We start from the raw sequence: 16888 nt of genomic DNA, 5'->3' as shown, positions 1-16888 counted from the left end.
TAAAAAATACTGCCTGCCTGCCAATATCAAATAAGAAAATAAGGCAAGTTAGTGTAATCAAGTCAAAGGGCTACTTTGGCCGCTTTGTTTGAAACTGTCATTGCCCAAATCCCCACCAAGAGCCATCTGACCCTGCCAAAGCCTGAGATCCCGCATCTCAGGATTCCAGATGATGGTGGTAAAGTGGTGACGGAGCAGGAGAGGCTGAGAAAGCCCTTGGGTGCATCAGCTGGGGGTTCAGCGCTTCCCCCAGCACACGAAGGGCCTCCTGCCCCAGGCAAGTGCTGGGCCAAGCACCGGCCAGGCGCCAACAGGCTTCAAGAACCAGCAAAGGCCTGTTGGGTAAAGAAGGGAGTCCTATTTTATCTGTCTTCTTGTATGCATTTGTGCACATACATACGCAGACAGATATCTTCAAAGGTTGCATTAAGTTCCTTACATCAGGAAAGGCCTCAGGATTATGGATCCCGAGTGAGGAAGGTGCCATCCCCCAAACCTGTGATGCCCAAATCTTTGCGACGCCCCGCTTCCCCTGTGCTGCCATCGCCCCAAGCCATAGCGTGCTTAGGCTTGCAAAGAAAAATACTCCGAGATTTTTTTTTGCTTGCAAGTGCAAAACCTGGTGGACAAGAAACTTTGATGAATCATGGGGAAATATTTAAATTTTACTCGGCCTTTTGTGAATTGGGTACTAAGTTAATAAATTCCATGCTAGGTCAATGAGGAAGAATTGCAATGTGTTTTAACTAAACAGAAGGAAAATGAAACGCTAAGAGTTGTCTTTTATGAGTCAGCTTGTCTTGGCTTAACATACACAAGTGCACAGTTAATTATAGACAAATTCCAGTTTACATTTATTGTAATGCAAAGGTAAACAACAGAATATGCTACCCACATTTCCTTTTTTTTTTTCTAATGTAAACTGTTGATTAATGAATAATGTGAGTTGACTTGAAGACAAGCGTTTTAAAGAATGACTTTTGGAGATCTGTGTGGAGGGGTTGTGATGTCCACTCATGTTATGCCCAAGTGTTAACACGTTTTTGTCAGAACTGACTTTGACATTATCAGTAAGAACAGTTACCCTCATATTTGGCTTGTCTTTTTTTATCAAGCTTATCTGTTTACAGTATTTTTACATTTTTGACACCATACAGAGGAATGTACCTAAAAACCTAACAAATATATTTGGAATTTAATTAATCAATTAATTAAAATTACCAGCTGCTTCTTGTGACTGATCTCTGCTGCTCCTGCTGGCTGCTGTGGAGATGGTGTGAAGTGCTCAATTCTTCCCCTCCACCATACAGAAAGCTCAGATTCATAACTTGAGGGCAGAAATTTTATACATGAAAGAGCAGTGCCCAGTGGTTAGCATATTTGTGAATGCAATCCACAACACTCACTGTCTTGACAAATTTTCTAAAATAAAGTGAATATGGAGATATGCACTTTGAAAAATAACCCCAAAAATCGATAAAAATGCATAAAATAGAAATAACATCTTTTATTGTGTAGGAAATGAAAAGAACAAGAATGTTTTTAACCACGTGTATTTTGAGTGCTAGGAGAAAAGAAAATCCACTTCTGTGGACAAAGGAACAGAGGGATCATTCCAGCGACCCAAGCAGGGAGAGGAACTCGCCTCCATCAGGACTGCACTGCTGTCATGCCATCATGCCATCTACTGGAAGCAATTACATTTACTAAGATAATACTGTAATGTTACAAATTTCTCTGCAGTTTAGTCATTATTAAGAGTGAATGAAGGGGGAGGGGTGATTTTTTCCCACAACTACACAGAAGAGTCTTGGTGAGAGATAACACCCTGTTTGATACAGCCAAACCGGCCTGGAATACCAAATGTGGCCTTTGATCCTGGTGCTTGGAAAATCTGAAGACTACTTGTAACACTGGAGTAAAACAATAATCACTGCTATTAGGAATAGATTCAATATTGGACGAGATATCCCACCTAATTTTCCAGAGAGGATGTGGAAGTCAAGCTAAACCTTTCACTCTGTGAGAGTGCAATTTAGCACTGGCAGATCAACACCAACAAGTTCTGTCCTCTCTTATCAGCCACGTGTTAATTATTCTATTTAGCCAATGAGGGGAAGGAATAATCAGTAGTTTCCTTGTCACTCTCTGGACTGCGAAGGAGGTCTGTGAACAGGAAGAAGTCCTGCAGCCCTGGGAGGCACCTGGAAATTATTTACTGAACAGCAAGGCAGTAGAAAGCTACTTGTTCAAACTGAAATGACCTAGTGAGAGGAAAAACAGTTACAAGACCCAAGATATACATGCCAACAGAACCAAAGAGGGTTTTCACAGATGTGGTTAAGCGTTTCCTCCCAAAGGAAAGCGGAAACCTGTGGTGTTTTGGGAAAGAAAGTTCATTTTGCATCTGTTTGGCAGAATGAGAAATGACATGATGTGTCAGGCCTTCAGAGAGCCACACACTCTGGGGCGTCATGTTAGTCAAGAATACAGCTTCTGAGGAGGTCCTGATGCAGATGATTTTTGTGATCAAACTGCAGTAGCTGAAGAAGGAATTTTATGTCCCTTCTTCATGAATCCTGTAGCAATCTGAGGTCAAAGCAGCTGCTTTCCAGTCTGAACATACAACATCAGCAAACATCAGGGCTTTAAGGTCTAGCATAATCCCTCCAGTGTGTGCTCATATTGCTTTCAGGAATGGGTTTAGCACCTCTGCATGGTGTCATTTGTAGTGTTATTTTAGGAGCTAAATGCTCCATAGTTCCATTGGCCAAACTACGAGAATGGGGCAGAGCAAGCCAGAGGACCTCTGCGTCTGCTTTCTGTGCAGAAACTTTCCCTGGTCTTAAGGATCTGTAGCAGCTACATGTCACCCAACTACTGGTGCTACCTCACGTCTTTATAAATAGGCTTGGGTTTTGTTTTGGTTTTAACAGCAATAAATCTGTCATGCTGAGCAGCTCCAAACCCAGTTTCTGCCCTGAATAGTGTGAAGCTGTGCAGGCTGCACAGGCCACTCGGACAAGGATGAAGAACAGCAACAGAACATGTTCCTTCTCAATGCCACAAGAAGAAACCCTGCAAGCCTCTCCCAAACTGTTCCTGAAAACATGTAGAATTAGAAGTCATATTTGCAGTAGGGTGGAACAGGCCCCACGGTCTTACCTCATCTTTTTTGGATTCACTTTGCTCTTGCCAGTGACACGTAGGAATTGCCTGTATGTGCAGAGGGTTTGCACACCTCCTAGCCTTCCTTTGCTACTCCACTGCATCTCTATAGGCTTTCAGCAAGGTTTGCAGCCTGTCCGTGTCTCCCCAAAGTGCAAAGTTGGATCTGTGAGTCGAAGGGAGTGCAAACAGCCCTGCTTTGGAAACAGCGCAATAGTACCCTCCCCAGCCCACACCTCCCGGCTGCTGGAAGCCACCATGCTCCAGCTGGCTTGGCTGGAAGCAAACCTCACCTCGCCTGTCCATGCTCTCGCATCTTTTCTCCCCTTTCTGACTAAGATCTTCCCCACATTTGTGATGAATCAGAAAGGGTTTCATGGCACTTCATTTCTTGATAGTGTGTGTGGGAGAGAAGAGCCCAAAGGACAGGGAGGGGGAGTGTGTGGGTTTGTGCGTGTGAGGAGGGGAAATCGCTTGCAGTGCCCTGAGACTGTAGCAAACCATTCAGAACTTCAGAAGGAGTGGGTGAAGGCGAGTACAATGGTGATGTTTTCCTCCTATTCCGTAGAGGAACATGTAGCACAACGAGATTTTGTTTCACTGGAATGAGGAGGTCTCACCGCTGCGTCCGTTCACAGAACGGACGCCAGGCCGGGCAGAACAGTCCTGGCTCTCCCCTCCTGACCTCCTGCAGACTCTCCTGGTTCAGCACAGCAGCTCTTCCGCCTTTGTGCTCAGTGAGCCCTGCAGTACTGAAGCCCATATGGGTCACCTACAGCAACATCAGCTCAACAGGCCCAACCAGCCCATGCGTGAGCCTCTGAACTGCAGCATGGTCCTCTACACAGTGTCCTTACATTGCACTGAGAGGTCACATTTCTCCATGGGCCTCCCAGGACCCTGACCTTTACTTCCATCCTCATACCCAATGAAAAGAGACAAGAAAAGCAGGCAAAAGTGACAGATGCAAATCTCTCTGCACCTGCACGGACCATGAGATTCAGTCTCTCACGTGCTGCAAGCAGAGCACTCTGCAGTGCATGAACTAGTTCAGCAGGAGTTGCAGTGTCAGAACTGAAGTCCAGCTCCATCCCACAGGCAGCTTCATAAAAAAGAGGCTGAGGCTGGCACACAGCTTTTATCTTTGGCCTCAAAACAGTGTTATGGAGACAGGCACCGTCCAAGAGTTCTTGAAATCTTCTGTCCATGTGTTGAGAGTAGAGGTGCCTGTCACTACCTCAACAGCATGGGAAAAGCTGCTGACAATACTCCTTACTTGATCTTTCAGAATGAGCACTGGGACCTGTACCGTGCCCCTCCTTTTGCAGTCACCATGTGACAAAAGTGAGCCCTTCATTGCACACTTAGTAGTGATAATAATGCTATTTCTAGCACTTTCTGAGACACACTTTTTCCCTTAGGTTTTAAGCCACATTACCAGGCCAGGTTTCTATACCACCCTCAAGCTAGGACATCCTGTACCAGAGGGAAAATGTCACTGAAAAGTTTTATCTGTATGAGAAAAAACATGTAAGTAAAATGCTTGACAAATCTTAGATGTCTCCACAGACGACTTACTAGGAGAGCCACCAAGCTGTTGAGGGGTCGAGAGAACAAGTCATATGAGGAGAGGCTGAGGGAACTGGGCATGTTTAGTTTGCAGAAGAGGAGGCTGAGGGGAGACCTCGTTGCCCTCTACAACTCCCTGAAAGGAGGGTGTAGAGAGGTGGGTGTTGGCCTCTTCTCCCAAGGGAATAATGACAGGACCAGAGGAAATGGTCTGAAGTTGGGGCAGGGGAGGTTTAGATTAGATATTAGGAAGAATTACTTTACTGAGAGTGGTCAGGCTCTGGAACAGCCTGCCCAGGGAGGTGGACTCGATGATCTCAAAGGTCCCATCCAACCAAAAATATTCTGTGATATTCTGTGGTGGAGTCGCCATCCCTGGAGGTATTTAAGAAGCGTGTAGACGTGGCACTTCAGGGCATGCTCTAGTGCCTGAGATTGTTGGTTTGTGTCTGTTTGTGGGTGGTGTGGTGTGTGGTTGTGGGTGTTTGTTTTGGTTTGGTTTTGGTGTTTGGTGTTCTGGGATTTTTTGGGTGGGGTTGTTTTTTTTTTTTGTTTGTTTGTTTTTGGTGTTTTTGTTTTTGTTGTCTGGACTCGATGTTCTCAAAGGTCCCATCCAACCAAAAATATTCTGTGATTCTGTGATACTATTTCAGCTGCAGTTCATAAGTTTACTTGGAGTAGGTGTTGACCGTAGCTGGTGAGATATGAAAGAAAAACCTCAACCCACAGACTAAATCCTACCAAGGTCCTTAACTGACTCAGAGAGATGGAAAAATATTAGGCAGAGGAAGTACTAGAGTAGGTCATGGTTATATTCCTTCCATCCACTGATCTCTCACTTCAGGTCTAGCAAGTACTTCAGAAGAGGCAACAATTGTCTGCAAGTGGTGAACTTCCTCACTGCTTTCCAGCATCGCAATACTGGTTGTCTTCAAGGAGCGAGCCCCTCTAATGCATCCGCAGACTGACGTGCACCCTGGCTCTCAGGGACGCAACAAGGTGTGCTGGCCAGGAGCTCCAGGAACACGTTGGTCTAGATGAAATACTGGGTCACCTCTCTCAAAGAAATGGCATGCTTTCAGCACTTTGAGGTTGCTTTCTAACGAAGCAAAGACAAAATAAGTCTTGTTTATTCTCTGAAAATAGAGAGTTCAAGATGTGGTAAAGGTTGGAGTTAAAGTTACATAAAGACCAGCTGTTATTGTGGCCTTAGTGCCACCCTTGGACATATTCATTTCCTCTGGAGAGCTGGCCACTCACTCCCTTCCTCACTCACAACAGCCTCACTGAAAATGCAAATATCACTGTGTGATCACTGTAGAAAATTCTGCATAGCCTGTCATCCTCCAATTACCCAGTGAAATGCAGCATTATTAAAACTGCTTTCATATTCTTGATTAACGTCTAGCTTATGATGGTGCAGTAGGGAGGTTTGCTTTGCACCTGGTGCTTCTTAATTTAATCCTTTTTATGTGCTTACAATGCTTGTGTCTTGGGAAAGAATAGTTGAGCTTGCAACATGTAAGAGTGCTCTCAGCTCTGGCATTGCATAGAAGCTATGAGACATAAATGTAGTGAAGGATATATTTTAGGATGGAGAACCTCGAAACACACAGAAGTACCTTTGATTTTCTGTGGGTATTCTCAGAGCCAGTAAGTGTCCTAATGACAAAGGTATCGCATACAAGATGACCACAGCCACTGTTACCATCGCTTATCTGCCTGTATTGTGCCAGGCAACGTTCACGATGCAGCCGATGGAGAAGGCACAAGGAGGATGAAGATTGGTGGAGTTTCCAGCTGTGGAATCCAATGGGGCTTAGACATGTCAGTGCTTAACCACTCGGACCAGGATGTTTTAGCAGAAATTAGTGCCCTTGTAAATTCACTTTGGAGACAGACAGCATCATGCTGGATGGAAGAACCCAGCTGATCACTAGCCATAAGCTGTTTAAGGTCCCCAAAGACTAGGTTTGCAAGGGAAATTCAATGTGTTTATGGCACTGAGTTTTCAGCTATTTTTGCGTGCTAGCTAGAACAATCTGCTGTTTCTGCTGTTCCTGCTGTTCCTGGGGTCAGTACGTAGGCTGGAGGTTCCAGTGTTGCACAGCTGGATCAGAGACTTGCTTGGAGTTAGGAACTTCAGTGGAAAAATGGTGAAGGGTAAGCAGGAAGGGGTACCCAGGAGAACAGAAACAGACAAGCTGGCTGGTGGTACCAGGAGGATACTAAGTGATACGTATTTTTTCAAGCAGAACAAGAAAATATTCTTAACACTCTGAACTGCTGGGCTTGAGATTCATTTCAAGGAAACCACTGCTTGCAGCTACATACTTCAGGACTGCCTGAAAGTCTATGCCCCAGAACTTGCTGTTGCATGTGGCATTTTACTAATGATGTTTGTGACAATGAGAATACACGGACCTTAATTAGGATGAAGATAACATGAAAGCAGAATTCCTGCTTTCCAGGAGACAGAAAGCTGTTTAGTAAATGGGAAGGGCATAACACCACAGACAAGAAAAGCCTGGAAACAAGGACACACCATGAAAGTCTGACCTCAGCTGAGAATGCACAATGGCAGCAAGCCACATGCACTCTTGTGTCATAAATATATATCATCTTTAATGCGATGGATAAGGTAGCTGTAGCGCTATTGTTTGACTAATGCAAGAAGTATTACAGCTGCAGCACATCAGAGTATTTCTTCAGCATAATTAAATATTTTCCTGCTGAATCTTCCACCCAAGCACCCAAGCACACCCACTTTCCACTCCCAAAGACACTGAGCAACCATATGTTAACTGCACAGTAGCTGTGCGTTCTGGGCACACAGCACTTTTGAACTCAGCATGGCAGTGTGATCCTAAGGCTCCCCTTTCAGAGAACGCACCAAGGCCTCCCCTGCCCAGCTGCCTGGAAACTTTTCCATGTTGTCCCACAGTCCAGGTTATTTGCAGTATCAGCTGCTCTGCCGGCACCATTGAGTCCACAGTCTCCCATGTGAAAAGAGGATTAATGGGATGTCAAAGCAGAGAACATCGCTTACCCCAGTTTTCTTAAAGATGGTTTGTCCATGCCCGGAAGACGGTTTTAAGAGGCTATGTGAAGCACACAATTCTTGACACCTTTCAGAGACTGGATAGCATCTCCACCCTCCCACCCTGACTGCTTCTCACCTTCTCTGCCCCTTCATTTACCCATCCCAGCCTGTGTCTTTACATCCTTCCCCATCACTTGTACACAGACTCATGTCTTCTCTCATTTGCAATCACAACACAGCACTACAATTATTATTGATAAGGAAATGTCGTAATAGTGAATTACTTCAGAAATATACATTTCTTTCAGATGATGCCAGTGTAGTCCTGGGAAGGGGAGAGGCTCTGCCCTAGTAAGCTGCATGAAGTTGCCAGCAGTCCTGACACTGTCTGAACTGAATATGAAGCATTGTAAAGACATGCAGGCAGGGCAGAGCAGTGCTATTTTCCTTCCTCCAGGCTCTGAAAATACCATCTAGAAGCCTGCTGCTGACCCCCCCAAAACAGCAGCAAGAATATAAACATAGTTATTTCACAGTGACTGTCAGGTAGGAGATATCCAGAGCAGAAATGATTTCACCTTACCTGCACCTGCCTCCAAAAAACCCACAGGCTGTCCAGATGTGCTCAGGGTTGAAATGTCAGCGCTCTGTTTGTTTCCCTCTCTCCCAGACCGGGTTTCTTCCTATTCACAGTCTTCCCAACAGCTCATACACTTGAAAGGTTTTGAAAGCTTCACACAGAGTGATTTTGCAACCCAGACTAGCCTGGGGACCTCTATTTCTTTATTTCTCAGCAGAACAACAGAGCTTCTTGCTGACTTGCCACAATGGTACCTGTCTTGGGAAGGGAATGGACAGGGATACACACACACCCCCCATCTACAGCCAGGTACAGGCAATCTCAGCTCAATGGTGAAATGGACACAGGCCCCCAGGGACCAACAGAGTCTACAGCACTTCACATAAACACTTACTGGCTTTACTTCAGTAAGACCACACACAACAAGCCCTCACCTCAGTCACAGACAGAAATGCAGAAGTATGCATAAAGCACTGGGAAATTTATCAAGCTGGGATTTGAGCCAGCTCCCTTGAAATATGAAGGCCACGAGTTAACTGGAAGTTTCTGGAGGCCTTATTTCATGTTTCTCCAAACAGGTCAACACTAGAGCTGACCTGTGAGCCCAAGGACAGTGCAGATGGACAGTTGGCCTCGAGTGATGGAGCCCACCACTGTTTGCACAGTTCTGGTGAGGCAGAAATAACAAAAAGCCTGTGTTCATATTTCTTCTGAAGCAAATAAGGGAATTCGATGGGCAGACAGGTTGGTTCAGAAGAAGCATGGAAGCTGTGCACAAGAGTGTTTTACACTCTCTCCAATCCTTCTACACTTTATTCTCTTCCTGCCTGCAAAGAGGAACCCTAAACCCATCCATCTTGGGATGCACAGACCTCCTTCTCCCTCATCCCATCAGCTGCCATCACCCCCAGCTGCCAACACCCTTCCCATCCCCGGGAAGCAGAAGCAGCCGTCCCTACAAACCCCTCTGGGCCACTGGGAAGGATCTATGTTCTGTATATGAGGGGTGGGTTGCACAGAGAGAGTGGGTTCCAGACCATGCTCTCCCCATCCGGAGTCACAAGCACCATTGCTACAGCCTAGACATCCCCTGCAGGGCAGCAGGAGCTTCAGGAGGTGTAGACAAGGGGTTTGGTCTGCTTACACACTTCAAACAGCCAATTCCTCTTCCTTGGCATACGCAGCAGGCATGGGACAGCACGGACTGAGCACACGTCCTAGGGGCTTGTGGTATTGCAAGGTGCTGTCGGTAGTCATGCTGAGGCTGGAGAAACTGGGGAAGCATGGGCATGGAGATAACCAAACACTGGCTAGGAGGAGATCTTAACATCTAAAATTTGATTAGTAAAAAATCCAAGGCAGAGTAATATTGTACAAGGGCACAGGGATGGACTGCTGAGGAACAACCAGTACTGCAGGTCTGGGAAGGACTTTCTCACCCTCAGAGTTACTTCTCAAAGTAATCACTGGTCTCTCATTCATCGCTCCAACAGCAGAAAAGTTTTTCCCCTCCATCTGCTGAATCAAACCTATTAGTGCTGCACACATAAATACATTTTTTTTTCAGCTCAGACCTAGTAGTTTCTAGCACATAGAAAAGCTTTCTGTGGGGCTCACAGCTTTGTAACACTGAGCTGCAGCTCTGGCCAGCTCTAAGCCATATGCTTTGGCTACCCTGAACGAGGCAAAGCATGTTGTCCTTCCTGGGACATCCCTGAAGCTGTGCTTGCAGAGGCTGTTTTGTTTTTGGTGTTTGGTGTGTTTGGGTTTTTTTGTTTGTTGGTTTGGTTTTTTGGTGGGTTTTTTTTGTTTGTTTGTTTGTTTTTTTGTGGTTGGACTTGATGATCTCAAAGGTCCCTTCCAACCAAGAAGATTCTGTAACACTGTCTCATAAATTCTATTTCTTTCCAGTTAAGCACCAATTTCCTTGTGTTTTTTCAGGTAAATACAATGAAAATTAGACCACAGAACAACACACATGGTGTGACTACTATGGTCAGATAAGATGTATGGGTAGCACAGGCAGATAATCAAAACAGGGAAGGACACTAACCACTGGAAACAGCTGACAAGAATATTAGTGCCTCAGCAAGGGGAAGGTTCTGTTGTATTTTGAAGACTCAAAAGAATTAAGATGTTACTTGCCCCTAAAATCGTATTTCCCCTCTCCAGGAATGGGAATGCATACTTGAGTTCCTATCTCTGAATAGCTCAAGCACCAAGAGGAAAGAAAACTATTTAATTAAAAAAACAAAGGCTTTTGCACCATGTGAGGAGGGAAGCAAATGGTGAAGCAGAGATGGGCAGTGCCAGCATGTTCAGAAAGGCAGTTTGTTGCATAGACCGATCACTCAACACCTCCTATTTTCAGGAGGAGGGAGCAGAACTACACAAAGGGTTCAGCTGGGGAGCAGCACAGAGCCCCACCACACCAAAACTTGTGTAGCTTTTGCTTGCTGGCTTCCTTCAAAGGCCACGTCCCCTCCCAGCTGTGACCATCCCAGCAGATGGACAGCATGGTGCTGGCTGATCCAGCTTTTCCCTGGGAGCAAGAGGACAGGACTGTCCAGGGAGGAGCAGGGTCTGTCCCAAAGCACAGTGGAAACATTCAGCACAGGTGCTTGTAGGTACACAACAAACGAACCACAGTAAATGTTTCTCTGAACCCGTATTAACATTCTTTGACTTAGACAACTAGAAAAAGCAAATCAGCAGTTGAGTGACAACAGCCTAGTCAGATGTGACGTATGTAAAAACTGGGGAAACACAAAGATACCAAATAAAGAACAACTCCCATGTGAGTCCCAGGCCTTTGTCATCCCCTACATTGACAAATATTTTCCATATAGGTTAGGCTTTACAGACTGAAAAAACAGGCCTGACAGGGATTTCAGGAAGTCATTTTGTCCCTGCTGTGCCCCAAAACAAGGCTAACATGATTTTTCACAGTTTTGCGTAACCTGCTATTAGAGAACTCCGGTGATACAGGCGCCCAGGCAGCTCTCTACTCCCACACTTACTATCTTAGAGATGTAGGAAGAGTTAGAGTTGTCGTTGTTGCGACTGAAGTGTGTTACTGTGTCTTCTAGTGATGACAGGCATTGCAAACAGTCCTCTCCACAACAGTTTTTTATGGATTCAAAGCCTACTTTCATGCCCCTATCCACGTCTTCACTTTCCTAGGGCAGGCAGCCCCAGTCTCCTAACATGTGCCCATGGGCCAAGTTTCCCACATCTCCCATCATTCTTGCTATTCTCTTCTGGGCTTTATCCAACTGGTTTACATCTTTCCTGAAGTGTAGAGCCCAAACAAGATAAAATATTCCACATGAGGTTTTATAATTTCCTTGTAAAGTTGGAGGCTTACTTCATCCCTCACAGACAACGTTCCATTTATACAATGGAAAATGCTGGCTGGTTTTGTACTAGCACAACACTGCTGGCTCACACTCGGTTTAAATCCTCCAGAGCCCCCACGTCTTTGTAAACTGCTCCATTGCCTGTCCTTGTCAATTATTTCTGATTAAATCTCCCATCTTAGCTGCATCTTTACAGCATCCTACTCTACTACAGCGTGTGTCCTCAGCCCCAGGATGACTGCGAATTCTGAGCCTGTTCGGAGCAGCACACCATGTTCTCTCCCAGCATCAGTTAAAGTTAACGTTTGAGTAAGTACTCTTAATGTCAACACGCCATTCATTTCTGGAAATACTGACAAGAACGAAGCCTTGGGCAGATACCTGCAGGATTTCCTTCGGCGCAAACTTCTCTTTGACAAGGGACCATTGATTACCATGCTCTGAGTACGATCTGCCAAGCAATTTTGCACCATCTTATTGTAATTTAACTATGGTCCCCTTTCCCTTTAGTTTGCTTTCCCTCTAGCCAGCTTTTAAACCACCTTTGCTGCTTCTAAGACCGGTCTTCCTGTGAATAAGCTGCCTCTCCTGCACGCGGGGTCTCTGCTCACAGACCTGCCCTGACTGGAGGCTGTAGAAATGTTCAGCCATAGTCCTACCACATGAGAGGGCAGGTGCCTCCTCCCACCAATTCTTGTCAATAATGGAAGTGCTAAAGCTGCCATGAACCTGCCAAGAAAGCCTGCTCTTGCCAGAACTCCCCTTCATAAAGGCCCCAGATGGTGGGGGGATGCTCTGTTGGGCTCTTACCCCACCCAGGGCTCAGCTGCAGCCCTGAGCTCGGTGAAGCCCTCACCCCGCTCTGGGATATGCCTCCCACTGACTGCCAGAGCAACTGTTTGGGCACGCAGGATGCTGCAGTGCTGCAAGAGAAGGACACGTCATGCAGAGGATGTCCAGATATAACATTTAAAAGAACAGACAGTGAACCCAATGCCTGGAGCTTCCACATATGCTTAGCATATGGCTGAGATAAGTTACTGTCTTCTGCCTCACGCATGAGAGACATATCATGGAAGGAACAATCAAAGGGAGGAAGCATGATAGCAAAGCCTAAGGGATGTGTTACATGTGTACAAAGAAGGCAAGAGCATGGATTTGTGAGCTTCAGGCTACAGGAGACCTTGCAGAGTGCTGTTCAGCCAAAAATGCAGCACCACATTTGCCACCTAACATCAGCCCTGAAGGAAAAACCACAATATCGCACTGCAGCAATTAGCTGAGTTTACTGGCCGGCCAAGTCTGGGTACCTCTGGAAAAGGTGGGATCAGGGACAGCTCCTGCAGCCGCATGCTGTTGGCGGAGGCTGGACGGGTCCCGGGGTGTCTACAGCCCACGCAATGCACAGCTGGAAGGAACCACCAGCAGGGCTCCAGCGTGGAGAGCTGAGGATGCTCTGCATCGTGGAGAGGAGCCCTTCTTTCCTTCCACTCACTTTCTGGCTACTTTTTCCCCCGGATCACTACCTACGAAAGAGGACTAGCATCTCCTACTCCATCTACTGAACAGCTCTGTGCTTCTTCTACTTGCCATTAATTTCTTCTCTCAAATTTCTGCATGCTTGAGTAGAAGTAGATAGCCTTTTGCCTTTACTTTAGCTCCACTGCCTGGCTCAGCCTCAGTGGGTAGGAGAAGCAAAGAGCAAATAATACAGAAAAGGGATATTCTAAGTTATTTAAAATAAGAGGGAAAAAAAGGCATAAAAAACAGTCTCCACAGCAGCCAGAGAGACCTGCTGTAAGCTAGAATAATCAGTAATATTTATTTTCTTTGAAACCTTTTGTTCTCTTGGCAAGCAGAGCTCAGACCATGGTTGAGACACAGAAATCCCTTCTTGGATTCAAAAATTCAAAAAATTCAAAAATTTTAAGGAAATAAAAAAAGGCTACATAAAGTGGTACAGTCCCTTTAGACAATTCGGTGCTTCAGCACCTGAAGAAGACAGCCTTGTTTTGGCATGATGATTCTGATCCATGTCCAGATTCTGCACCTGGAAACGGAAGGAAACTCTGCAGAGCATTTCAGAGGTGCCTGGGAGGGAACCTATCTTTGGTCAATGACAGATAGCAACAAAAGAGCCTTTCCAGGACAAATTCATGTTTCTTCCTGTTGAATAGGAAGCTTTGTAGATCCTGATAACAGGAGACATGAGACATGCAGAGGGACCCGCTGTCCTGGGTCTGGCGGGGATAGGGTTAATTCTCCCCAGGACCTAGCAGGGACACAAGTATCCCATCCCATGGGAGCCATGCCCAGGGGGTAGCCGGAGCTGGCCGGGGAAGGGGAGGGACAGGCAGTCGCGGGGGGGGGGGGGAGGGGGCGGGGAGAGGAAGTCATCCCCCGGAGGAGCAGAGCGGTCGGGGGGCATCCCGGGTGCGGTGGGCAAGCGGTGGTACCGTACTCGTGCCTGTATATTCCTCTGTCGGTGTTATTGTTGTTGTTGTTTCTTGCTCCCTTTGCTGTTCTGTTAAACTGCCTTTGTCTCAACCCACGAGTTTTTGCCTTTTTTCTTCCCGTTCTCCCCTCCCAGCCGCGGTGGCGGTGGGGGCCCCATCTGAGCGAGCGGCTGCCCCCTGGTTCTTTGTTGCCGTCTGAGGCCAAACCACGGCACACACCTAAACAGATCTGAAGTCAGAACCTCCTTCCACTGCGGGACTGAAAACTGAAGTTCTCTGTGACAGAGGGCTCCAAATGGAAGGGAAGAAAACCTCATTTTTCGGTGTAGCCCAGTGTAATAAGGTCCCTGGAAACCCTTACAGTTCAAGTACGTCTCCCAGTGTTTTGCTGCATGTCAGAGGGTCCACCCCTCTGGTGCCAGCTCTCCACCTACTCCATGCAGCAGAAGGCCCTGGGAGGGCTGAGTAGATAGTGAACTGGATGAGGTCCCCTGAAACAGGGGTATTATTGAGGTCACCCCCAACTGAAACATCTACCTTAACCTTCAGTGAAAGTGCCTTGCTGTTATCCAAGTTGCCTTAAACTCACCTTCCAGTGCAGCTCTGTTAATGTACAATCCTAATAAAATACTTTATTCACAACATCTAGTTTTAGCAAAGCAGGTACAGATGTTTGTGAAAGACAGAAGTGGGAAAAAAAAAAAAACAAAACACCACAATTAAACCACTTAGACTAAAAATAACCAGAAAGTCCTTTCTCATTCCCTTATCGCTCTGAAGTGCTGTCCTCTCCTGGTAGGGTGCTAGAAAGAGCTTTCTTCTCCAAGCACATCCCTTATGCCTTGTTGCATCTGTTAAGGAGAGCCCTCCATGAGAAAGTCTGCATCACAATGTACGCTCATTCCACAGCTCTGGGAAGCTCCTTGGCTCAGGGAAGGCTCCTTCCCAAGCCTTTTGAAGGGGGTTCAGACAGATTTAATCTTTCACTCTGAATCTTACAGTACTTATTCCTTGCCCAGGAGATAGTTTGGCCATTTGTATTCATTAAAATAAGGACTGAATCACTCTCTTGGAGATGCAAATATTTCTGCCTCAGATGGGTGGGACCTACCCTGACTGGTTAACACTTTGTTCCCTTTTCTTCCCTCTAATGACTCGCTGGCATGGTTAACTATGAAATGTATCTTACACAGAATCTTGTATTTTGTAATAGTCCGTACATTAACAAGTATACTTGCTGCACCCATCTGTATGGGATTAATTCATGTAGAACATTGCCGGCATTTGGTTGAGACCAGACACAGCAGAATTTGGGTGGGTAATCTCTAACATCTTTCTCTCCTAGGCAGACTCAGCATCCAGATTCTGTTGGGCTGCATCGACAGATCCCAGAGCTATTAATTCCCATGCTATGCTATATCCTAAAAGAGCCTACGTTTCATCAGCCCCACTGAAGCTGGACCTCTGTCCGGCAAGCAGAAGTTACCAATATAGTTTGTCAGGATGTGCAGTGTCCTAGCAAGAGAAGTGCTCACGCCCCTCCTGGGAGGCACCATTGCCATCAGCAACCACAGCTGTATTCCCTGACCCCTCAGAGTCTCCTGATGCCTGTGTGTGTCATGAGAAGAATCATCATTTCAGACTGTCTCAGCTGTGGAATCAGAGGGGAAAGACCATGGGAAAGCAATGTATGCAGGGGCTACAGTATTTCCTGATGGGTTACCAACGTCCCTTCTCTTTCAGCTGAGACCAGATGTACATTCTAGCAATGGCTGTCACTCCTACAGCAGTTCTACAGCAAGTCAACATGCAGTCAGTCAGCCACTTATGAGTCACTGTGTGAAACACCCAGACTTCCCATGGAAGGGAAAAAAAAAGAGAATTTGTGAAGAGTGTGGAGGAGGTCTTGAAACACTTTCTGAGCATCCATCTCAGTAAAGAGATGACTGGTCCCTTGGAGATCTGAGAAATGGTTATGACCTTACAAACCAGGAGTTTTGCATCAATTCCTCTTAGTGGGCAATGGTGAGCAGAAGACCTTTAACTACATGGATCAGACCAAAGGCCAACCAGCTAGCTTCCACTGACCTCTGAGTTATCATGTTTGTGCACTAAACAGTGGTATGTCTCTCAAGTGCTCCAGCATACTTTCATCATCTAGTGACAACTATGACAAAGAGAGAGCAACCTAGGAGTACATCTACACAAATAAGACCTTGATGGAAAAGAGACCTAGCTCCTGCTGCTGAAACAATGGTGCTACAGAGGCAAAGCAGGAAGGAGGCCCATGAAACCCTGTGACAGAGACATGTGCTGGCACTGTGTCTCCACGACAAACACTGCCAGTGTTTATCTTGATACTCCCAGCAGCAGCTGCAGCAATGAGAGGACAAATAAGTGGTTCAGACAAGTCAGCGGGTGCAGTCAGTGCGCTGTCCGGTCTATGAGACTTACCATAAACATTACCCACACCGATGCAACTCTACTGTAGGAAAGATGGGGACTGCAGTTTTATAGCATATTGTCTTTGACTTATCATATGACTCAAAGCCAAAGAATACTTCCTGAGTGTCAAGGTGCAATCCCATTGTTAGACAGCAAGCCTTGCATGCCAAATGTGGCTTTATGGTGACTGCATGGCTCAGCAGGTCCAACCTTGCAGCACAGTCAAGGAAGAAAGCACATATCCAACATGAGACTGGACAATCTGCCT

General features: G+C 46.2%; 1 protein-coding gene across 3 annotated transcripts in view; it reads right to left on the bottom strand.

Annotated features, from left to right (window-relative positions):
• Window positions 1-16888, bottom strand: part of GAS7 (growth arrest specific 7) — a 99578-nt gene that overhangs the window by 42235 nt on the left and 40455 nt on the right. The window lies entirely within an intron of this gene.

Source organism: Numenius arquata, chromosome 17 (genome assembly GCF_964106895.1).
Source record: "Numenius arquata chromosome 17, bNumArq3.hap1.1, whole genome shotgun sequence".
NCBI classification, from domain to species: Eukaryota; Metazoa; Chordata; class Aves; order Charadriiformes; family Scolopacidae; genus Numenius; species Numenius arquata.
This window is presented reverse-complemented; position numbering and strand designations above follow the sequence as displayed.